This window comes from Lepus europaeus, chromosome 1, assembly GCF_033115175.1.
Source record: "Lepus europaeus isolate LE1 chromosome 1, mLepTim1.pri, whole genome shotgun sequence".
Classification (NCBI taxonomy): Eukaryota; Metazoa; Chordata; class Mammalia; order Lagomorpha; family Leporidae; genus Lepus; species Lepus europaeus.
In genome coordinates this window covers 128199388-128224823 of record NC_084827.1, presented here as the reverse complement: position 1 = coordinate 128224823, position 25436 = coordinate 128199388, and the positions used below count along the sequence as shown (strand labels likewise).

Sequence of the window (25436 nt, the reverse complement as noted above, 5' to 3'; positions counted from 1 at the left end):
CAAAATAGGTTACTTTAGAATAGGATGATTTGGAGAGAGTAGTGAACTTGGATTCATTTTCACAAAAGCATTTTTTAATAGCAAGTGAATGTCTAACACTTGACTTTCTTTTAGGGAAACATCAAGGGAAGTGTCATGCTATTCAGGAAAATTTCTTCATTTTATTGTCAAAAACACACTGGATTCTCTCTCTCCTACATCTCTCTCTCTCTTCATATACGTATATTTATATATGTATACATAAATATGTAATATAAAATTATCAGTATATTAATAAAAAGGATTATAGGTTTGTCTACTTACATGTAATTTTTTTAAAAAAAATATTTATTTATTTATTTGAAAGGCAGAGTTACAGAAAGGCAGAGATGCAATGGCTGGAGCTGGGCCAATCCAAAGACTGGAGCCAGGAGCTTCCTCCAAGTCCCCAACATGGGTGCAAGGGCCCACACTCTTGGGCCATCTTATACTGCTTTCCCAGGCCATAGCAGAGATCTGGATCAAAAGTGGAGCAGCCAGGACTTGAACCGGTGTCTATATGGGATACTGGCTCTGCAGGCGGTGGCTTTATTCACTATGCCACAGTGGTGGCCCAGACTTATATGTAATTTGATAGCTGCTTTTAATGAGTCTCCATGTAACATTACAGCAAAAATGAAACTTGTGTGAATTCACATTTGTGTTCTCTCTCATTTCATATCCTCTAGTAATAACTCTAGCTTTATCAGATTATAGCCTGTGCACTTACTATGAAAATCTTGGAAAGTGACAGTGGTAAAGCACAGAGATGGCCTGAAAAGACCTTGACTAACTTATTCTAGAAAGGCAGAATTAACAACAAAAATATCTGAAATAAAGACGATGTGGAAATAAGTGAGATCATCTTTAAATTTGAATAAAATTGGGAAAATTCAGAAATAAATAGAAATATTTCAGGGTAGCTGCAATCAAAGATCTTGAGAAAGAAATGCACAAAATATCATTTAAAGGAGCTCTACAGTAGTATATGATTGAGACTTTCTTTTGCCATTATTCAACAATGTTCTGCAAGTTCACCAAATAATTTCTTGATGTCTAGTTGATGTGTCTTCATACCTGAGACCCCACTGGGATGGATGTCTGCAGTGCTTTGGGTCTATTGCATTATGATTTTAGAGCACTTATGATAGGATTTCCACATAGGAACTTCCAGAATGCCCCCACACTATGGTAAAGAAGGACAGTTGGAGGAGTACAGATGCTCCTCAACTCATGACATGGTTATGTCCTGCTGCATCCCTTGTAGGCTGAAAACAGCATCAGTTGCAAATGCTTTAATACCCACAACCTACTGAACATCACAGCTTAGCAAAAACAGTATATTGTATGGTGGTGCTGTTTATCTGGTGATAGTGATCGTGCCACTCACATGTGCCCAACATTATGAAAATACCAGCCTGAATATTTTCAGCACATGAAAAAATCAAAATTTCAAGTACAGTTTCTAGTGAATGCACATCAATTTCACATCATTGCAAAGTAAAAGAATCTTAAGTCATCATAATTCAAGGAAGGTCTCTATATAATCTATCAAGAAATACAAAGGACCACATCTGATTTATATAGCCAAATAGTTTTATATGTATATGCATGCACACACATGTATGCACACACAAACACAAACAGGCTGTTCACAACTTTTCATAAGTTTGCTTCTACTGGATGAATATTTGTTTGGTGAAGTATTAAAATATAGATAACTAAAAGTTAATCTCCATGCCATATAGGTATTCTATAAATTATATGATTTAAAAGTATATGATGGGGCCAGCACTGTGGTGCAGTGGGTAAAAGCTTCGGCCTGTAACATCGGCATACCATATGGGCACCAGTTCAAGTCCCGGCTGCTCCACTTCTGATCCAGCTCCTGGGTAATGAACCTTTGAAAGCAGCAGAGGATGGCCCAAATGCTTGGGACCCTGAAATGTGGGATATTCGGAAGAAGCTCCTGGATTCTGGCTTCAGATTGGCTCAGCTCTGGTCATCGTGGCCATTTGGGGATGGAACCAGCAGATGGAGGACCTCTCTCTGTCTGTCTCTACCTCTTTCTGTAATTCTTTGAAATAAATAAAATAAATCTTAAAAAAAGAAAATATGTTAACTAACTTTTTATTAAAAGCATAGGATAGTGTTAGCATACAATTGTAAGCTTTATTCTATTCTGCCTACTCACTCAAAACACAGGGAGAAGTTATGAGCACAGTACTGCTATCATGAATTACGAGAAGATAACTTTTTTCTTATTTTTTTCTTTTTCTTTTTTTTGACAGGCAGAGTTAGTGAGAGAGAGACAGAGAGAAAGGTCTTCCTTTTCCATTGATTCACCCTCCAATGGCTGCTGCGGCCGGCACACCGCGCTGATCCGAAGCCAGGAGCCAGGTGCTTCTTCCTGGTCTCCCATGCGGGTGCAGGGCCCAAGGACTTGGGCCATCCTCCACTGCACTCCCGGGCCACAGCAAAGAGCTGGATTGGAAGAGGAGCAACCGGGACAGAATCCGGTGCCCCAACCGGGACTAGAACCCGGGTTGCATGCGCCACAGGTGGAGGATTAGCCAAGTAAGCCGTGGTGCTGGCCAGATAATTTTTTTTTCAAACTCTGGCAACATTGAGGAATTTTTATAACATTTGCCTTTTTTGCTGATGGTGATTTCTAATGGTTTTGGTAGTATAAAAATTAAAGAGAATTATACAATTATTACATTGATTACTGAAATATCATAGCTTTATTGGGAGAAAACATGAGATAATTAAAATGCTTAAAGTATGAGTTGGACAACAGAGAATATACAATATTTGCATTACCTTCACAATAAAGTAAAAGTACTAATGTAGGAAAAATACATGAAGGAGGAATCACTAACATATATAATAATCATCAACATTGATAATGTACTTATATATGATTCTAATGATTCTAATTATTTATTCAGTTGAATATTTAGTTATTTCAGAGTCAGAATAATTCATTGCTTTTCTAACACTTCTGCAAGTAATTCTGGTTACTAAAATGAAAAGCTAAATCATACTTATCAATATTTTTGCCAAATAACATGACTAAATAAAATACAACCCACCATTTGCAAGTTAAAAACTGATGAGAATTGTGGAATTTTGAAAGGCTTTTTTTTCCCACAAAAGTGTTATTCTTACAGGCATAAGTCCTGTTGGCATGAAGCAATGTTTGAACATCTGCTTGAATCCAATTATTCCTTAAACCTGTATTCTTTCAAAGCCTATTATATGCCAGGGTCTTTGTAAGGTGAAGAAGATTCAGTGATTCATTGTGATGATTCTTCAGCAGAAGATTCATGTAAAAAAGATTGGATAACAGATTAGTTCAAATTTAATTTATAAACATATTAATAGGTAAATTAAAATTTACCAAAACACCTTCAAAAAAACTGATAACATTATTTCAGGTTATGATATAATAAATATCTTTTAGAAAGTATTGCACTTAACATCATTTATTCATCTTATAGCAAATGTAAAGAACTACAAATCTGAGGCTCAAATTTGGGCATATTTTTAGTAGTGAACTCTTTAACTGCAATCTAGCTAAGCATCATAGGTATTCATCAATTTGGGTCATCTGTTGATATTACCAAAGAACAAAATACAATCTAGGTTACACACATTGTACAGGTGTAAGGAGTAATTCTTGAAGAATGTTAGCCATAAAGGCTTCAAGTTATTTCAGACCTTGAGGACTAGAAAAATTCAGACTTTTAACTACTTGAATATTGTCCAGAGTTTTCGTTAGCCACTAGTTTCAGACACTTTCTGGATGGCTTTTATATTTTAATTCAGACTAGGCAATGATTCAAAGTAGATTATACACCTCCCAACATGATTTAGTAATTAAACATCTTTTAGTTAGAAGTAATTCTAGTTAATCAGAGGTGTCTGCAGTTAAAACATTAAAACATAGTGGAGTGACTTATTGTAACTTTTAAAGATTTAATCCATTTAATAACTTTACTGGTGTTTCTGAACAAAATGTACTACTTAGCCTATTCTTTAACAGATGTCTACATATTGCTTAAAAAAATCTCTCCAAATGACCTTATTTAATTCCTCATGTGTATTAGCTTGAATATGCAATAAACCCAAATAGAAATTTAATTTCCATCTGAAAAGACACAATATTTCCTTTTTTGCATTAAAGGCAGTTTTCATTGCCTTGTAGAGAATATGCGTTTTATATAAATGGAACATGAAGAATAACACTGTTAAAGGCATTTTAATGGTTTATTCTTAGACATAATTCAGCTTAGATATAATGAATGAAAAGATGAAGGACTGCATAGTTAATATTTGCATTATCTAGGGTTTCTAGTAATAGTCCTGTAACATAACTTAGACTTGCATTTCCTCTCAACATATTATCAAAATAATAATTTGATACTATAAATTATAAAATTATATATGGCCCAGAGTTGGTGCTTTGACAAGCTTATAATATAGAGGAGAAAATAAAGAATGTAAGCATGAATCGATAGAAAATATCGTTGGGGTGAGATACACAAGACTGTATGTAATTCACAGAAGAAAAACAAATTTCTTTAGGTCTAAGAATCCTAAATAATGAAATGATTTGAAGGATGGGTTTGATACTTTTGTCAAATAAGCTTCAGCTGCAGAAACAAATTCAAACTAGACAATTACACAAAGATAATAAAAGAGAGAGACCTAAAAGCATTTAAAGTCATTGGAGCAGACCGGATGAGGACTGACTTGCCTGGGCGGCTTGCTTTTATCTCACCTCACACAGAACACTGACTAAACTGGGATATATCAGGTTCTTGGGAGAATCAAGGTAAAGGAACTTGTGGGTTATCGTGGCCAGCATGGTTCTACAAGATTGAGAAAATGTACAAGGCCTCATATTTGTTCATCCAGATGGATGGAGAGGTGTGGAGTGTGCCTCCAACTTCTTTTGGTGTTTTGGTGCACTTCCCAAAGGGTTGGTTTACGTTTTTCCTTCATCCAAAACACTAATGGAATCCTCACAGTTTAGTGGGTGCAGCTAGAACAAACAAAAAGTGCGGACAAACTGCTTCATGCAGAGCAGCTCAGCAACTATGGCAGGGGGCACAGAACTTCTCTACCTTAAAAGAAAGAGATGAGTGGTACGCTCGCTCCAACAATCCAGCCTGCAGTAAAGAGTCAGGTAACAAAGGAGTAAGATTGTTATAGACTCCTATAAAAAAGAATCTAGGAAATCCCCCTTTTACATGCACAAGCCTAAGAAAGACATAGTGATATAACAGTTGTGAGAATCTTCTAATCTCTAGGTCAGCTAATTTCTGAATTCTGTTGAATTCAATCTCTGAAGACCAGGAGTGGAGGCATTTTTCCAAATATGTAAACACCAATGAAAAGCTACAAAAGACATACAAAAAATATGGTTGTATGGACATATGAATTAATCAGAAGAATAAAATAAACTCTAGCAATAACCTTAAAGAAATGGAAATATATGGACTGTCCAACAAAGAAATCAATGTAATTGTCTTAGAGAAGCCAAGAACATAGACAGAAAGTTAAATAAAATAAGGAAAAATGTACAGGGACATATAATATATTCAGAATACCAACAAAGAGAATGAATTCTCCCCCCTCCAATATGTAAATCAAACAAATTCTGGAACTAAGAAACAGAACTGAAAAGAAAATTTCACTTTGTACACTGCAGCAGCAGACTTGATCAAGCAGAAGAAAGAATCAATAAGCTTGAAAATAGATAATTTAAAATATTGTCAGATGAACAAAAAGAAAAAATAATGGATAGCAGATTCAGGGAATTAGGAAATATCATCAAGATAATTAATATTTCCACAAGAGAAAGGAAGAAAAAAGAAGAAAACAAATATTTTATTTATAAATAACAATATAGAGAGTTCTTCAAGTTGAAAGGAAAGGATGATAATCAACAATAAAACATAAATATATTCACATAACTCATTGATTAAAATAAGCATGAATAAGCAAGTGCAGAAAATTATAATATTTGAATTCAGGATAAATCAAAATGAAAATAAAGCATACTAATATTTATGCTATGGGACCAGCACTCTGGCATAGTGGGTATAGCTGCTGCCTGCAGTGCCCGCATCCCATATGGGTGCCGGTTCGAGTCTGGCTGCTCCATTTCCAATCCAGCTCTCTGCTATAGCCTTAGAAAGCAGCAGAAGATGTCCCAAGTGCTTGGGCCCCTCTACCCATGTGGGAAGACACAGAGGAAGCTCCTGGCTCCTGCCTTCAGATCAGCACAGCTCCGGCTGTTATGGCCAACTGGGGAGTGAACTAGCAAATGGAAGACCCCCCCCCCCCTGTGTAACTCTGACTTTCAAATAAAATAAATAAATCTCTAAAAAAAATCTATGGGGATGCAACAAAAAGCAGTAGGAATAAGAATATTTGGTTTCTAAAATTTTAAATTATTTTTACTTTATTTGAATGGCAGAGGAGAGACTAACAGAGAGACTGACAAAGAAACAGAGAGCTTTCCACTCACTGATTCACTCCCAAAATGCCCACAAAAACCAGAGGCCTAGAAAAGCACTGGAAGATGGCCAAAGTGCTTAGGCCCATGCACCAAAGTGGGAGACCTGGAAGAAGCTCCAGGCTCCTGGCTTCAGGTCGGCTTTCATTGCGGCCATTTGGGGAGTGAACTAGTGGATGGAAGACCTCTCTGTCTCTCTCTGCCTCTGCATCTGCCTCTGTAACTCTGCCTTTCAAATAAAAAAAAATCTTTTTTTTTTTAAAAAATCAAATGATCATCCCAATAGATATAAAAAAGTTATTTGATAAAATTCAACATCCTTTCATAATAAAAACTCTGAAAAACCTATATAGAAGCAGAATGCATCTGGCCATAGTAAAAACCATAGTTGACAACCTACAATTAACATAAAACTCAATGGATAAAATTAAAAATTTTTCCTTTATAATCTGGAAAAGTACAAAGAGGCAACTTGTAACTTCTATTCAACACAATACTGAAAGTATTATCCAGTGCATTCATGTAAGGGACAGAAATAAAACCCATACAGATTAGAGAGGTAGAAGTAAGATTATGTGTTTATAGATAACATTATTTTATTTATAGACAATCATAAAAAATTCAGAGAAATACTGTTAGAACTAATAAATTCAAGAAGTGAAAAGATACAAAGTCAACATGCAAAAAATTGTCTTTTTTCATATACTAACAAAAAGCTACATAGAAAAGGAGATCAATAAACAATTCACTTTAAATAGCATTAATGGGAATGAACAACTTAGAAATGAGAGGAAAGAGGTGAAACACTTGTACACAGAAAATTACATAACTGTGGCAAAATAAATTAACAAAGACACAAAGGGAAACAGACCCTACCTTCACAGAATAGAATAGAATATTGTTAGAATGTATATGCTCTACATATGCAAAGCAACTCCTATAAAACTTCTAAGACATTTTATAGTAATGGATAAAAATGGTCATAAAATTCATATGAAATCACAAAGGACCTGGAATGCCAAATCAATCTTGAGAAAGAAAGGTAAAGCTGGACACATCAGAATTCCTAATTTCAAAGTATATTACAAATCAACAGTAATGAAAACAAAATGGTAATAGAATAAAAAACAGATACACTGCTGAAATCAAAGAAAGTCCAGAATAACCTCACAGTTACAGGATCAACTGATCTTCAACAAGGGTGTCATGAATGCACACAGTGGAAAGGACGTATCTGCGACAGTGTTTGGAAATTACACTTATTTTTGTATCTACGTACAAAAGAATGCTGTTGGACCCTCCTACCATATAGGAAAATTCAACTCAAAATGGATTAAAGATTGAACTATAAAAACTTTGTATGCAACTACTAAAAGAAAATATGGCAAAACTTCATGGCCTTAGTCTAAGCAATGGTTTTATGATGGGGACACCAAAAAACACAGGCAGCAAAAGTATAAACAGACAAATTGAAGGGCATCAAATTAGAACATTCCAAACAAATAAACAGCAGAGTGAAAAGTGACCCTTAACAAAGGAAGAAAATATTTGCAAACCATATACCAGAAAAAGCATAGTATCAAGATAAGTAGAGAACTCCTCAAATACGGTAACAATAATAGCAATAAATAAACACCCAAATACTCCCAGCTGAAAAATGGGCAAAAGAACTGAATAAATAATTTTCAAAAAATACATACCAGTAGTCAATGAATATATGAAAAAGCACTGGGCAATGTTAATTATCAGGGGAAATAAATCAAAACCACAATATCAGCTCAAACTTGCTTGGATGGCTATTAAGAAAAAACAAATAGCAGATAAACAGAAGATAATAAATACTGCAATATAATTGGAATCTTTGTCTAGTATTGGCAGTAATGTAAAATGGAATTATAGAATAAAATATGGAAATTCCAAAAAATAGAAAATAAAACTACCATATGATCCAACAGACCCACTTCTGGATATATAACAACAACAAAGCTGAAAGAATCTCAAGAAGATACCTGCATTCCCATTTCCACTGCAGCATTATTCACAATGGTCAAAACATGGAAGCAACACAAATGTGTAAAAAAAAACTTGGTAGGCACATGCAATGGAATTCTTTTTTTTTTTTAACTTTTATTTAATGAATATAAATTTCCAGTGTACAGCTTATGGATTACAATGGCTTCCCCCTCCCATAACTTCCCTCCCACCCGCAACCCTCCCCTCTCCCGCTCCCTCTCCACTTCCATTTGCATCAAGATTCATTTTCAATTCTCTTTATATACAGAAGATCAATTTAGTATAAAGATTTCAACAGTTTGCACCCACATAGAAACACAAAGTGAAACATACTGTTTGAGTACTAGTTATAGCATTAAATCACAATGTACAGCACATTAAGGACAGAGATCCCACATGAGGAGCAAGTGCACAGTGACGCCTGTTGTTGACCCAACAAATTGACACTCTAGTTTATGGCGCCAGTAACCATCCTAGGCTGTCGTCATGAGTTGCCAAGGCTATGGAAGCCTTCCAAGTTTGCCGACTCTGATCATATTTAGACAAGGTCATAAAAGACAGGGTGAGGATAGTAACCAATGATCCTAAGAGTGGCATTTACCAGGTTTGAACAATTATACAGCATTAAGTGGGGAAGAGGACCATCAGTACACACAGGTTGGGAGTAGAGCCATTGGTGGTAGAGTAGAGGTTATGATTACAAAGGAATGAGGCCCAATTGCACTAGACAGGGCCTAGAACAAAGGACAGAGTCATTATTAGAGGAGCTAAGAAAGGTGCTGTCTAAGCTACAATTAAGTTTTCTGATTGAGAGGCAAATAGAACCTGATAGAAGGGGCTTGATAATAATCTGGTGGGCTTAGGCCTTGTAAATTCAGAGAACCCAGACCTATCTATCTCTTCACATGGGGTATATCCTAAGGGAGGTGTGAACCTCCTAGGGGAAGGCACTCTGTTGACTTTCATTACTTGGCTGGCCTGGGAGGACAGCTGGCCAGGTAAAGGCAAGGGGCATCTCTAACAAGCAATTTACAGTTCTGCCTGCAATGTTGCTGACCCTACTTGACCATCCCCTCAGCTGCAGTGGTCACATTGGAAGTTGGGCTGAGTGAAGGGCTTTTCAGCTTAGAGCCAACAAGATCTGTGGCTCTGACCTGGGCATCCTTCGACTCCAGGGCAGGTCCATTTCCAGTGATCCAACTCTGGCAGAGCTGCTAGGGCTCTTCACAAGCTTTCTTCTGCTGAAGTAAGCAAGTGCCTCTTCTTGGTTGATGAGTTTATAATTTTAAACATGGCGACTTAAAGTCTTTTGTCATCCACAGTTATATATGATGTGCTGCTCATAAAACTAAAGTGTTGTTGGTTCTGTGTTTAGCTGTCCTCCTATAGGTTCCTATGGACTTTTTCCAGCCACTTCTATTGTATTCAGTACTTTGGGATGGCTCTGTAAACAGATGAAGCCAATAATGTATTCACAGTACCAACTGAAAGAAAGTATGGTTAACTGAGGTTACTAAAAACAAAAAGCAGTTCAAATCAGTTGGCAATCTACAAAAAGAGTTAAAGATTTTAAAAGCTATTATTAAAATTGCTATATTGGTCTATTATGCTATGTTATATGTGTGTACATATTGTATGACCACATGGGAAAATTTTATTAAGAGTTTTATTTTAAATGGCTTATAGATAAGATTGTCCATAAATTTAAGCTGCTAAAATCAATCAAAGATACATTTTAATTTGTGTGACCTGAATCTGTGTATCATATGTTTTAAACGTGTTGGTAGAAAGAAACTAAAAACATTTTAGATGGTTGTGCTTAAGTTTACTGGCTAAACAAACTACACCATGTTAGATATTTAAGAGGTGTTTTCAAATACATGATTCTTAAAATTTATAGAAGGCATTGGACCTTCTGGTAAATGTTTTCTTAAGTTGTTATCTAATGGTTGAAACGGTTTGCTAAGTATTCATGTAATATTGCTATTGTCAGCAAGCGATCTAGGACTTGCTCCCTCATTTCTCTACTCTAAGCCCAACTTGTTCTTTCATTTCTCTATTCTCTTCAAGGTAGGAAACTAATTCTATTATGAAGGAATCTGTAGGACGCACAATTTAATCTTTAGACCTTATAAAAGAGATGGCTAACATTTTTCTGTAATAGCATAGCCAAAATAAGAACTTAAATAATAATCTCCTAGCTAGATTCACTTCGCCATCAGCGAAGTATACAGTAAGAAAAAAAAACCTCCCTTTCAGACCAAAGGGAAAGAAAGTTTTAAAGTGAGAATAGAATTTTCCTCATGGGCATTGTCTACCTTAGAAAAACTACTACAGAACATGCCTGTGACTTTAGACTTGTAGTTCAGGCCACTGAAGATTAGAGATGGGACTTGGGCACTCCCTTGACTTGCATCCTCTGGTCTGCTTTAACACAAACCAGGAGGAAAAGAAAGCTCGGCATCAGAAGCAATGGGTGGCAGGCCTATTAATGGCTGATCTGTACAGTGATCTGCCCTCAAGGAGACCCAACAGGCCAGTCCACTGCAGTGGCTTTCAATGTGGTAAGCATGCAATGGAATTCTATCCAACCAGAACAAAAAAGGAAAATCCTGCCATATTCCACAATGTGGTAAATAAGGAGATTATACTATGTAAAATTAACATGTTATAGGAGCACATATACTGCATGATTCCACATCAAGGAAGAAACTAAAATAGTCAAATTCATAGAAACAGAAGTTAGAATGGTGCTTGCTAAATACTAGATAAAGGGAGAAAAGGCAAGTTTCAGAAAATGTAAAAGATTTCAGTTTTATAAGATGAAAAAATTTTGGATAGGTGCTGTATAAACTGCTAGTTTTATACTTCACAATATTGTGTGGCATAACATAAAATTTGTGAAGATGGTAGAACTCACATTTCCTGTTTCCATCCAAAGAGAAAAAAAAGAAAAAATTCAAACAAAAAAGAATGAATGCTTTATAATTTTAGCAGAAGCAAATTATTCGATATTAAGTAAACAAATAGTTTCTGAGGAACTTGGGGGTGACAATGGTAAGGAAAAAAGTCACTCTGTCAGGGGACAAGATATCTTGGTTTGTATTGTGTATGTTCATTAATGTGATGATTTCACCTATGTGCACGCTTGCAAAATTTATGCAACCATACAAATCATATATGTATAGTTTACTGTATGTCAATCATACCTTAGTAAATCAATAACCTTATTTTTAAAGATTTATTTATTTTTATCTGAAAAGCAGAGTCACACATACAGAGAGAGAAAAAATGATGTTCTGTCTACCAGTTCACACCCCAAATGGCTGCTGGGCCAGACAAAAGCCAGGCGCTTCTTCCAGGTCTCCCACATGACTGCAGAGGCCCAAACTTTTGGGCCATTCTTCATTGCTTTCCCAGACTCATTAGAAGGTTGCTGGATTGGAAGTGGGCAGTTGAACCGATACTCACAGGGGATGCCAGTGCTGCAGGTGGCAGCTTAACCTGCTATGCCACTGCACCAGCCACGATACTAACTTAAAAAAAATAGATCACTTTGAAGGTAATCACATGAGGATTATCCCACTCTATTAATAAAAAGAAGATGGATGGGTGGGCAATTGGTGAAAGGTTAAGACACTGCTTGGGGGCCGGCGCTGTGGCTTACTTGGTTAATCCTCTGCCTGCGGCACTGGCATCCCATATGGGCGTGCTGGGTTCTACTCCTGGTTGCTCCTCTTCCAGTCCAGCTCTCTCTCTGCTGTGGCCCAGGAGTGCAGTGGAGGATAGTCCAAGTGCTTGGGCCCTGCACCCGCATGGGAGACCAGGAAGAAGCACCTGGCTCCTGGCTTCGGATCAGCGCAGTTCCAGCCGTAGAGGCCATTTGGGGAGTGAACCAATGGAAGGAAGACCCTGCATCTTATATCAGAGTGCCTGGAATTGAGTTCTGGTTACTCCACTTCCAATTCTGCTTCTTAATAATGTGACCCTATTAGGCAGCACATGATGGCAAAGGACTTGGTTCCCTGTTACCAACGTCAAAGACCTGGAATGAATTTCAGGCCCTGACTTCAGCCCAGGCCTGATATATCTATCTCTTTGGCTTTACCTATCCCTATCTCTGTCTGCCCAACAAATAATATATTTATATTTTTAAAGAAAAAGAGAAATAAAGATATAAAATCGGCACAGATGTTATTTCATCTAATGAATGCCATTGTAACTATTATTGTTGAATCCCAACAAGTAATATAAATAGCATGTATTTACATTCAATATTATATATATACAAACAAAAGAAATGAAGTTTCCTATAATTTATGCTTCATAAAATATTCTTTTTTTAAAGCCACTTTAAAAAAATATTTATGTATTTCTTTGAAAGAGTTACACAGAGAAGAGAGGCTGAGAGACAGAGAGAGGTCTTCCTTCCAATGGTTCACTCCCCAATTGGCTGCAATGGCTGGAGCTGCACCGATCCGAAGCCAGGAGTCAGGAGCTTCTTTCCAGGTCTCCCATGCGGGTGCAGGGGCCCAAGGATATGGGCCATCCTCCACTGTTTTCCCAGGCTATAGCAGAGAGCTGGATCAGAATTAGAGCAGCCAGGTCTCAAACCAGCACCCATGTGGGATGTAGGCACTTCAGGCCAGGGTGTTAACCCACTGCACCACAGCACCAGTCCCTTAAAATATTCTTTTGAGTAATATTGGGTAGATTATCAGGGTAAAAATGTACTGACTTGGTATTTTTTTTATTATCTTTTTGACAGGCAGAGTAGACAGTGAGAGAGAGAGACAGAGAGAAAGGTCTTCCTTTTCCATTGGTTCATACTCCAATGGCCGCTGCGGCCGGAGCACTGCGCTGATCCAAAGCCAGGAGCCAGGTGTTTCTCCTGGTGTCCCATGCAGGTGCAGGGCCCAAGGACTTGGGCCATCCTCCACTGCACTCCCGGACCACAGCAGAGAGCTGGCCTGGAAGAGGGACAATCGGGACAGAATCTGGCACCCTGACCGGGACTAGAACCCGGTGTGCCTGCACCACAGGCGGAGGATTAGCCTATTGAGCTGCAGCGCAGGCCCTGACTTGGTATTAAACTATATAAGAGCAAAATGTGGAAAACTAAAGAATGGAGAGCTATGTATTGTAAAGCTTTTATTTATAGTCAAGAACGTATTTTTTAAAAGTTCATTTCAACAACACAGAAACTTTTTTTTCCATTTTGGAAGTTGCCTCTAGGCATCATTTATTATAACTTCTCATGTGTTAAAATATTTCCTATTTTGAAATTCAACAAAATGTAATGTTTGCTTTTTAAAATATGTTAGTTGCCAGTGAGCTCACCACATTCTTATGCAACTTGTATTAGTTTTAATTATTTCATATGCCCAGAGGTATTCCTTATATTCAGCAGATGTCAGCCTTCTTAAATATTACTTAAGTTCTGTATTTATCCTCAAAATAACACTGAAAATACAGAAAAACATTTCAGAAAAATCATACATTTAATTTTCTATTTTGAATAAAATATGTGAATTGATTCTAGATGCACTGATGACAGAAAGCATCAAGGATACAAAAAAAAAGGAAAGATATTCCTTGCTCATTACTGGAAGAATTTGATTGAGAAATATCTATACTACCTAAAATAATTCACAGATTCAATGTAATCTCTGCCAAAACACCAATAATATTCTTTACAGAATTAGAAGAGGATCCTAAAATTCATATGGAATCACAAAAGACAAGAATAGGCAAGATATCCTAAGCAAAGAGAAAAAAAAAAGAAATTAAGCTGAAAGCAACACAGTATTTGATTTTAATATATAGTACAAATCTACAGTAATCAAATCAGCATGGTATTTCTGTAAAACCAGCACATAGACCAATGGAACAGAATAGAGAGTCCACAAATTAGCCCACATACATGCAGCTAACTGATTTTTAACGAAGTGCCAAGATCTTTGTTGGAGTAAAAATAGTCTTTCCAATAAATGGTACTGGCAAAACTGGGTGTATTTATGTAGAAGAATGAAATTAGAGCCCTCCCTCTCACTATCTATAAGGAGCTGGATGGATCAAAAATCTAAATATAAGATCAGAAATCATGAAATTACAAGAAGAAAACACACAGGAAATATTTCAAGATGGTTTAATTGATAACCTCTTACATAAGACCTCAAAGCACAGGCAACAAAAGCAAAACTAGACAAATAGTAGTTATGTCAAACTTAGAAGCTTCTGTACAGCAAAGTAAACAATCAACAAAGCCAAGAGACATCTGAAAGAAAGTTGAGGGAATGTGAGAAAATATTTACAAGTTGATTACCCAATCAAGATTAATATCCAGAATGTAGAAAATACATTCTCAATTTATCTTCCTGCTTAATTTACATCATGTTCCTTGGCATTGTTTATGAAGGTAAATGAAGATCCTAAGACCACTTGCTACCTGACATGATATTCTTTAGTTTCAGAGAGTGAAAGCAGGACTATCAGGCCAAGTTCCAGAATATATAGATTAGGCAGTAACTCAAAGGGAAGTTCAAAGCCTCTTCAAACTATTCCTCAAAATTGAAAAATACTAACAAGATAAAAAGTTTACATGGAGAAATATTCTTCAAGGGAGGAGAATACGTTGAGTGATAGAAAACAGGTAAAAGTGATTAGAATTGGTGGCCAGGTCATTTCCATCTGGGAGATGAAACATGAGTAGAGAACTTAATGACAAAAAGGGATAAGCTGTGTGAAATGTCACAGATGCTGAGGCTGGAGTTTATGGCTTTGCAATTTCTTGATGTAGGCACTAATTGCTGTAGTCTTCCTTCTTTTGCTTTTGCGATATTCAATAGGTTTTGATATGTTATATTTTCATCTTCATTCACCTCCAGGAATTTTTCAATTTCCCTTCATTTCTTTTATGAACAATTCTTCATTAAGGAATGTGTTGTTCAGTCTCCATGTGTTTGATTATTTTCTAGAGATTCTTGAGTTGTTATTATTTCAGGTTTTTGAAATTGCTGAGATTGTTTTACAGCCTGGCATATGCTCTATCTTAGAGAAAATTTTATGCTTTGATGAAAATAATGTGTATTCTTTAACTGTGGTATGAAAGATTCTGTAGATATAAGTTAGGTTCATTTGGTCCATAGTGTCGATTAGTTCTGTTCTTTCTTTGTGATTTTTTTGTCTAGTTGATCTGTTCATTCATGAAAGTGGGATTTTGAAGTTCCTTAATACTATTGTATTGGAGTCTGTAACTCTCTTTAGATACATGAACATTCGTTTTAAATAGCCAGGTGCTCTAACAAAATTAGTAGGAGGAAAGAAATAATTAAAACTAGAGAAGATATAAGAAAAATTGATACTAAAATAAAAGGTCAATGAAATGAAGAGCTGCTCCCCCCCCCCCCCAGGTTTCCAAGTTCTGAGGAACTTGGAAGTATCTGACCTGTATTTATAGCACTAATCTGAAGTAAATGCTGCCAGCTGAACATTCAGAAAAATGTGCTGCATGTACACTTGCCAAGTCTTTAAGTGGAACAGGAGGGAAATCCATCATGTGACTTCCAAACATTAATTCACAATACATAGGCTATTCACAAGAATCTGGCTTTTCTGTCTTTTAGGAACTTCTGGGTCAACCAATTCAGAGACCTGAATCTTCCAAACTTCTGAGTGGCCTTACGGGAAGGTTAAAGTCTATGACATCGATACTGGGCCAAAAGCACCCTCTCTTCCCTTGTCACAGGTGTTTCAAACTCAAGAAGCACAGTAGACGACTTTCACCCAAGAATACTGTCACCAACTAGTAAGTACTCTCAACCAGGTGCCCCTGCCCTCATTGACCTGGCACTCTTTCATGCACATCCATGAAGAGTATTAAATTATTTGACAAGATTTTTGTGAATCTTCATGCAAAAATTCTCCACTGTAATCCTAGAATAAGGCAAAAAACAGGGGACATGCAATCCAGTAACTGGTCCTTGGGCTTGATGTAAATTCTCACTAGTTTCAGATAGTTCCAGGCCTTTTCCAACAGGTCACCAAAGCTCCAGCAATGATGGGCAGAGATAGGCACTCAGTGAGGCACTGTATAGATGATATCCAATTGCTCAATGGAGATCTCATTTAAAACATAGATAGAAGGGATATAATCTGTTTCCTTCTACCATGTCAATGAGGTCATAGGCTGTGGCATAGCTGTGCAGAGTCCTATCTGCTTTGTGGATTTTGTATTCAGCCAGAATGCTCTTCAGTTTCAGCATCCAGTTCATTCTGAGAGCAGGTAGCCATGTGATTAATGCCTCCTTTATCCTTCTTAAAGCCTATGTTGGGAGGTTTACTATTCAAATGAATGCCAAATCTTTCCTGTTCATGTTCAATTGTCCTCTCATGTCCCAAGTGCTTCAGGACATCCAGAACAATAAGGAAAAAGTTACAGGTTCTGGCCTCTGCAATAACTTGATGGCCTCTACCCTTCTCATCCTTGGTAGCTTCAATGATACCTGGGAGATCCAGGAGCTGGATCTTGGCACCCTTGTATTTGATGACACCTGGTACAGTAGTGAGAGTAATGAACTCATAGGCTACCACATTGGAATATACCCCTGCCAGGTTACTGAGCAATGTTGAGTTCCCCACAGACAGACAACTCACAAATCCATTCTGAGCATCATCTATTTTGGCCACATCAAAACCTTCTCCCGGTCCACCACCTCTTCCACCTTTTGGAGTAATGAGTTCTCTGAAGTTTAGCAAGGCAAAACTTCAGCAATCCTGTTTGGTTTGCTATGGGCTTGATTGTTTAAGGCTGAGCCATCTCAGCGTCAATCTTTGCAATCTTTGTTAATATACTGCTTGTGGAGGCGAGTTCTGGCGGGGTCCACAGTGTCCACAACACTGCCTGTCTCCACTCAAAAACAAGAGCTGTTTTTTTGAAAAAAATAAATCTGATACACCATTGGCCCAAACAAACAAAAAGGGAGAAGACCCAATTTAATAAAATCAGAGATGAAAATTGAGATATAACAATGAATACCAAGGAAATAAAAATAATCATTAAGAAAAACTAAACAGGTATATGCCAACAAAATGGAAAATCTAGAAACAAATATGTTCCAGGACATAAACAATCTACTGAAATTGAGTCATGAAGACTTAGAAAAACTAAATAGACCAATAACCAAGAAGCAAAGAAGGAGATTTAAAGAGTAATAAAGACACTCCCAACAAAGAAAAGCCTAGGACTAGATGACTTCACTGCTGAAATCTACCAGATATTTAAACAAGAATTATTTCAACTCTTCTAGAGTTATTCAAAATAATTGGAAAGGAGGGAATCCTCCCAAATTCCATGAGGTCACTATCCCCTTAATTCCAAAACCAGAAAACATATACAACAAATAAAGACAATGAGGGCTGGCACTATGGCATACTGGGCTAAAATCTCTGCCTTTGGTGCCAACATCTCATATGGGCACTGGTTCAAGTCTCGGCTGCTCCTCTTCTGATCCAGCTCTCTGCTATATACTGGGAAAGCAGAAGATGGCCCAAGTGCCTGGGGCACTGCACCCATGTAGGAGTCTCAGAAGAAGCTCCTGGCTCCTGGCTTTGGGTCAATCAAGCTCTGGCTGCTGCGTCCAATGCATGTCTGGCTATAACTCTATCTCTCAAAATAAATAAATAAATATATTTTTTTAAATAAAGACAACTATACACCAATATGAACATAGATGCAAAATTACTCAATAAAATACTAGCTAATCAAATCCAACAACATATCAGAAAGATCATGTATCCAGACAAAGTGGGATTTATCTCTGATATGTTGGGATGGTTCAAGATATGCAAATCAATACATGTGATACAACACATTAACAAATTGAAGAATAAAAATAATATGATTATCTCAATAGTTACAGAGAAAGCTTCTGAGAAAATATAACATCCTTTTATGATATACCTTAAGCAAACTGGATATAGAAGGAATATTCCTCAACCAAGGCTACTTACGACAAACCTACAACATAATATTGAATGGGGAGAAGCTGAAAGCATTTCCACTAAGAACTAGGACCAGACGAGGATGCCCACATTCATTCTTGCTATCTAATTTAGTTCTGGAGTTTTAATCAGAATGATTAGGCTAATCCTTGGCCTGCGGCACTGGCACACCAGGTTCTAGTCCCAGTCGGGGCCCTGGATTCTGTCCTGGTTGCCCCTCTTCCTGTCCAGCTCTCTGCTGTGGCCTGGGATTGCAGTGGAGGATGGCCTGAGTTCTTGGGCCCTACACTCGCATGGGAGACCAGGAGAAGCACCTAGCTCCTGCCTTTGGATCAGTGCAATGTGCCAGTGGCAGTGCCCCGGCCACAGCAGCCATTGGAGGGTGAACCAATGGCAAAGGAAGACCTTTCTCTCTCTCTCTCCCTCTCTCTCTCTCTCTCTCTCTCTCTCTCACTGTCTCTGCCTGTCAAAAAAAAAAATAACACACATGATGTATTGACACACAAAAAATTGAATATGTTGACGACCAGATCTCCACTGGCTTTGAAGTGTAGAGGGCAAAAAAAAAAAATGGTTTGGGCACAATTTATAGTCCTGAAATTTATAGTCCTGGCAGGACAGGAGTTACAAAACATAGAAGATGATCATGTGAAACTGTCCTGGGGTCTCTATGAAATATCAGGCCAGAAAACTCTCAGTAACCTGCATAATGTTAATGCCAGATGCTCAGTTATCTGGTTCACAAAGTGGGGCAAGAACAGCAGCATTCCATCAACGAATTGAAGTGCTATGCACATTGCCTGGACCTAAGGAGGCCCTGAACAAATAATTAAATTCTACAAGGGAATAGCACAAATACCAATGGATTTCACTGCTGCTGTTTCTACCTTCTCTCTTGGAGCTTGCACCTATAACTCCATGGGGAGTTTCCAAAGATCAGTTGATAAAGATAAAGGAGACTCAGCTTGATAGAAACATTTTCTGTACAATATGCAGGCACCGATTGAAATTGGACAGCTGTGCTGTAGCATTTGAGTACCCTTCTAGGACATTACTGGAAGACAGGGGTTTTCATTATTCTTGGAAGTAGAAATGTCTAGATATGTAATTATATATCAATTCATCCAACAGTTTCGCTGGATGACGAAGGACTTGTAATGATCATGGCTGACAAACTGCTGACAAGGATATCTGGGTAAGAGGTATGTGCATAGGTCTCCCTGCTTAGGGGAAAGAAACAAAATCTGAAATGTATGTGTGCAATGTGAACAGTAATCAAGACCTATTCTATGGATACCAGTCAATCACTTTCCCTCCCTACCCCTGGCATTGCTTCAGCGGCTCCTGAAAATTGTGACCACATTGGCTAAATGACAGTTCAGCTATCAGTTGGTTGCTTGGTAAATATCTTTCAATGATAGTCATTAATTTTTTTTATTTACTTTAATAGATACAATTCTAAGAATATAACGATATTCCCTTCCTCCATCTCTTGTGAGCTCTGAATCACATTTTCCCTTACTCCAACACATGAACAGTCATGTTCAAAATGAACGGCTATTTTGTGTAGCTGTGTGAATGCAATGTGCATATGTGTGCAATGCAGTTGGTTTTGTACAAAAATTCTATCTGAACTTTTAGAAGTGAATTTTTGATCACACATCATAAACCTACACTCCTGGGAAACAGAAATAATAGACACCACTATGCTTTTGGAGAAGAGCAACCCCCTGACCCTTTGGGTTAATTTGCATATGTGTGAGGTTGCAACTGTGGTTGTACTCTAGAGAAAGGAAGCAGAAAATATACTTACCAAATGTGAAAATGAGAATATATTCTACATTTTCTTTTCAGCTATGCTTTCAATATTCATGTTAGAAAGTCTTTATTCTTTAAATCAGTACATTTTAATACAATAAATATAAACTAGAATTAGTGACAATTCAAAAAACACTAACAACTTCAAAACAATAATTATTTATGAGAGCAGTATCCCTTTTCAAATTAGGCTAAATAATGTGTGATTATATTTGATTTCTTTTTATTTCCCCATATCCAGCTGCCTCCTAAGCCCTAAACATATTTTTCTTGTACCTGTACTTACCAATGAAAACCTTTACTAAGATTTCCTACACCATTTTAAATATTTTTAACTGAGATTATTTTCATATCATTTTATCTATTATGCTGTGAAACTGTCTTTCCTAAAATATCAGCATGTCAGAAAGCTGCACACTTTCTACCTTCTAGTTACCACATTTTTCAGTTCCAGCTCAATTTAGGCCCTGATCAACCTGAAGCAGGTTCAATTCAACATCGATTCAGGTCTTCCCTATTCAATTTGCAGACAGAAGGGCAGAAGTAATAACAACACAGAGCAAAAGTTTAACCAATATAATTTGAGTTAAATTACTTTCCCCTTTCTCTCCATGAGAAAAGTCCTGACACCATTCATATTAATTATTATGGCATTTCCTCAAGATTTGAGAAATCAGTTGGCACTTAGACGTGACCAGCTGAATTCAAGCGATTCCCTGACCCCAGCTTTGTTGCATTGCCCCTCATGTCTGTTCTTTGAGATGCATGTCATAAGGGGAAAAAAATAGACTGTCAATTTGTCCTCAGGTCATGCTTTCTTAGAGACTTGAGATAACATATACACTTTGGGATTTTCATTCTCTCCTCAAAAGTTGTTGTCAACAAAATCCCAAACCTCTTAACTCCTAATGCAAGGAAATTCACAAATGAATTACTATATGAGGGGACTTCAAAAAATTTTGGGAAAATGGAATTAAAAGATAAGGTCTGAGAGGGTGTTTCACATAATGATTAAGATACCTGTATCCCAAATTGGAGTATATGGGTTCAATACCAAGCTGTGGCTCTAGTACCCAGCTTCCTGAAAGCGTGCACCCTGGGAAGCAGCAGATAACATATCAAATGGTTAGATCCCTGACACTCACATGTGAGACCTACAACAATTCTCCAGCTCCTGGATTCAGCCTGGTTCAGCCCTAGCCATCTCACACATTTGGAGAGAGAATGAGCATATGTCTGTCTGTGCATCTCCAACTTTGTTTCTCTCTCTTTTTTTTTCCCTTTGGACAGGCAGAGTTAGACAGTGAGAGAGAGAGAGATAGAGAGAAAGGTCCTCCTTTACTGTTGGTTCACCCCCCAAATTGGTTCACCCCGCTACACCCTGTGTGCTGCGCTGATCCGAAGCCAGGAGCCAGGCGTCTCCCTCTGGTCTCCCATGTGGATACAGGGCCCAAGCACTTGGGCCATCCTCCAATGCCCTCCTGGGCCACAGCAGAGAGCTGGACTGGAAGAGGAGCAACTGGGACAGAATCTGGCGCCCAACCCGGACTAGAACCCGCAGTGCCGGCACTGCAGGCAGAGGATTAGCCAAGTGAGCCGCGGTACCGGCCGTCTTTCTATCTTTTTAATAAACTGAATTTAAAATGAAAGGAGTGAAATATTGAAAATTGATGCACAGTTCTTCTCATATTATAGAAGACCTCCTCCTAGACATAGAGACCTCCTCCTAGACAGAGACCTCCTCTTGACATAGATTTCAAATGATTTTGCACCAAAATAAACTTTTATTTTCATTTTCTGTGAACTTTCTAAATTACTCATGTAATTTTCCACTACTTTTGCATATTAACTTAACCTGAACTACAAGTTTAAGCTTCTTTTCAACACACTCTATATTGTTCCATCTTCTCAGTATCCTTCCCATCTTTCTTCTTTGAATTCCAATTTATCCATCAAGGATGAAACCTCTTGTGAGAAGTTTTTCTGAAACTCAGTTGTGAAGTTGTTCTCTCCCTTCTCCAATCTGAATAATCACTACTGATTCTTTTATCAGTTATTAGTAAATTTTGAATGTATTAAAATTTTCCATATGCCAACATACATCTTATTTAAAGATTCTTAATGTGGGGAATTATGTTTCATGGTTTTCTCATCTTTATAAAAGAAAAAAAAGTAGCTTATATTGAAAGCTTTGTATTTTGAAATAAGCATGGAATTCTGACCTTCAAAGTATAGATTTTCTAGTTACTGCTGGATAGAAATTTCTATTAATATGATGTTATAAATTTTAAAATTTTATTTATTTACTTGAGAGATAGAGTTACAGATACAGAGAGAGAGAGAGAGAGAGAGAGAAAGAAAGGTCTTCCATCCTCTGGTTCACTTCTGAAATGGCCCCAACGGCAGGAGCTGAGCTGATTGGAAGTCAGGAACCAGGAGCTGCTTCCTGGTCTCTTACAAGGGTGCAGGAGCCCAAGCATTAGGGCCATCTTCCACTGCTTTCCCTGGATACATACAGGGAGCTGAATCAGACTGACACCCATATGGGATGCCAGCGGTGCAGGTGATTGCCCAGCCCAAGATGCTACAGCATCAGCATGACATTTTCAAATTTTAATCAACATTTATGTAGTATTAATAATATTGTGTTAGATTTGAAATTTTCTTCCATGTGTTAAATGGGCCCAACTTCATTGCACTATATTCCTTGAGATGGATGCTTGAATAGCTAAAACATGAAGATGCACATAACTTCTACTATAAATGCCACTCTCAATAGTTGTTAAATAAGTTTCAGTGTAAACCAACATAATTTTTGTTCTGAGAAAGTGTCCTGAGCATTATTTAGCTTATCCAAGCTTTCTAAGTAAATGACTGTAGTAACCTCCAATTACTGAAAATTTCCATAATTTCTGTTTCCACGTAGTATCTAATGGATGGTACAGTATTTACTTAAAAACAGGTACTGCTGGAAGGCACTCCTTATGTAGATGAATTGTATGGCTAACTCAGATTTCTGGAACACTTTTTTTCCTTCATAGCAGTATCTCTATATATTTAGTTGCTGCAGGGAAGTAAAAGAGAGGGTTTTTACCTCCTATTTAGGCAAGCTATTTAAGTTTTTATTAACTCCTCCACACACATATACATACAATCATGTGTTGTGATTTTGTTGTGTGGACAACAGTAAAAACTGAGGCAGTTACGGTGCCACTAGGTAATGCCATCTTATGAGACATAATGCAGAAAATGACTCTGTGTGTGGATAAATACACATATATTTATATGTAGGCGTTGTGTAATATATCATATAATAACACAACATACACACACATATAACAATGATGCCAATGATTACAAATACAAACCTATTAGAAACATTTTGCTGCATTTTCTAATTATTATCAGATGGTAAAGTTACAATAGAAAAGAGAGCCTGCCCACTTAAGAATCAACACAGATTGCCTAAGTTGTAAACACAGTACAGCTGTTGTTCAAACTCTTTTCAATGTTTGAATTGAAACAATGTATTACTGCATGGACTCACACATATATTTAGTCTGGTTAAAAGTTTTATGACTGTAGAACCCCAAAGGGGTACCCATGCAGCCTCTTTATTTCCTATAAGTAGACTTAGGAAGGAACCATTTAATACATGTTTTTGAAAAGCACTGGTCTAGGTGTTAAGATTAGGTCACTGAAGTACAAGATGGTTCAAAGTGACACTACAACACAGAAACATGACAATCTACAAAATTGAAGGAGAACTGAAAATCTTATTGTCATTTCCTTTACTGTAGGCCTGCTTAATAATCCCAGTGCTTCTCCACACTCTATTTCATAGGCTAACCTGTTTCCAACATGATCTTTCTAAATTGTTTTCTTGACATTCCCCAGCAAAAATATCACAATGGTTTTTTCATCACTCACAAGATAAAGGCTAACATCTTTAAAATTTCACACTGGAAGTCTGATGATCAATGACCTCTACTTCCCCAACTGTTACTCTTATTTTCTCTTCCATATACCTTAGTAAATCATCATTAGAACATAGCTAAGTATCATCACCCCAAGGTGGCACTTCCTGCTGAGCAGGCTAAGTATTCTTTCTCTAATTCAAATATTGGTCTTACCACAATCTTGGGCATAGTATACTATATCTTTATTATCTGATATAATTTATTATAATTTTAATTGTAAGATAACTAAAGGCTTAATATTTTATCTTATTTATATGCATAGCTGCTTCACATGTTGAAAATATTAAATATTAAATTCATTAACTCAATGAATAAGACTGTTTCCTATACAGTTTGGTAATGTCTCCAAAGTGGAAAACAAACTATTCAATATGCTAAGTTCTTTTTTATATTGAATTTGTCATAATCACAGTCATAAAACTGACTATAGCATAATTCAGGAAATGTATTTTTATTAAAATTCACTATATTATTTTCATTTCTGGAACATTTTATTTCACTTATTTGAAAGGCAGAGAAGCATGAGACAAAGCAAGATCTTGCATCATCTGGTTCACTCCCCAAAGAGCTGCAACATCTGAGGCTGGCCCAGGGGCCAGGAACTCCATCCAAATCATCCACTATTTTCCATGCATATTAACATAGACCTGTTATCAGAAGCACATAGGGGGAACCTGAACCAGCACTGCAATATGGGATCGGGCATCCCAAGTAATAGCCTGACCAGTTGCACCCCAATACCTGTGCCAACCTGCATTATCTAACATTAGTTCAGTACAAGCTTCATTTTTGAAAGTTTAGTGGAAAATATATGTATATAGTTTCTATACAGAGAACACTTTATAAATCTTATTATAGATTTTAGCTTTATTTAAGCCAGAAGTATCTTGAGTTCTGTGGTATTTTTGACTTGTTTTTGTGAACTACTTCAGTTTCTTGCAAGTAAATTCGTACTTTGTGCCATATAACAAATTCTAAATTATTTTTTTAAGAATTTATTTATTTATTTGAGAGGTAAAGTTACAAATAATGAGAGAGAGAGCCAGAGAAAAAGGTTTTCCATCTGATGTCTCTCT

General features: G+C 37.1%; 1 protein-coding gene and 1 pseudogene across 1 annotated transcript in view; both read right to left on the bottom strand.

Annotated features, from left to right (window-relative positions):
• Window positions 1-25436, bottom strand: part of ZNF804A (zinc finger protein 804A) — a 343178-nt gene that overhangs the window by 204014 nt on the left and 113728 nt on the right. The window lies entirely within an intron of this gene.
• The window catches only part of LOC133755285 (developmentally-regulated GTP-binding protein 1-like), a 51964-nt pseudogene continuing 42971 nt past the window's right edge, over window positions 16444-25436 (bottom strand).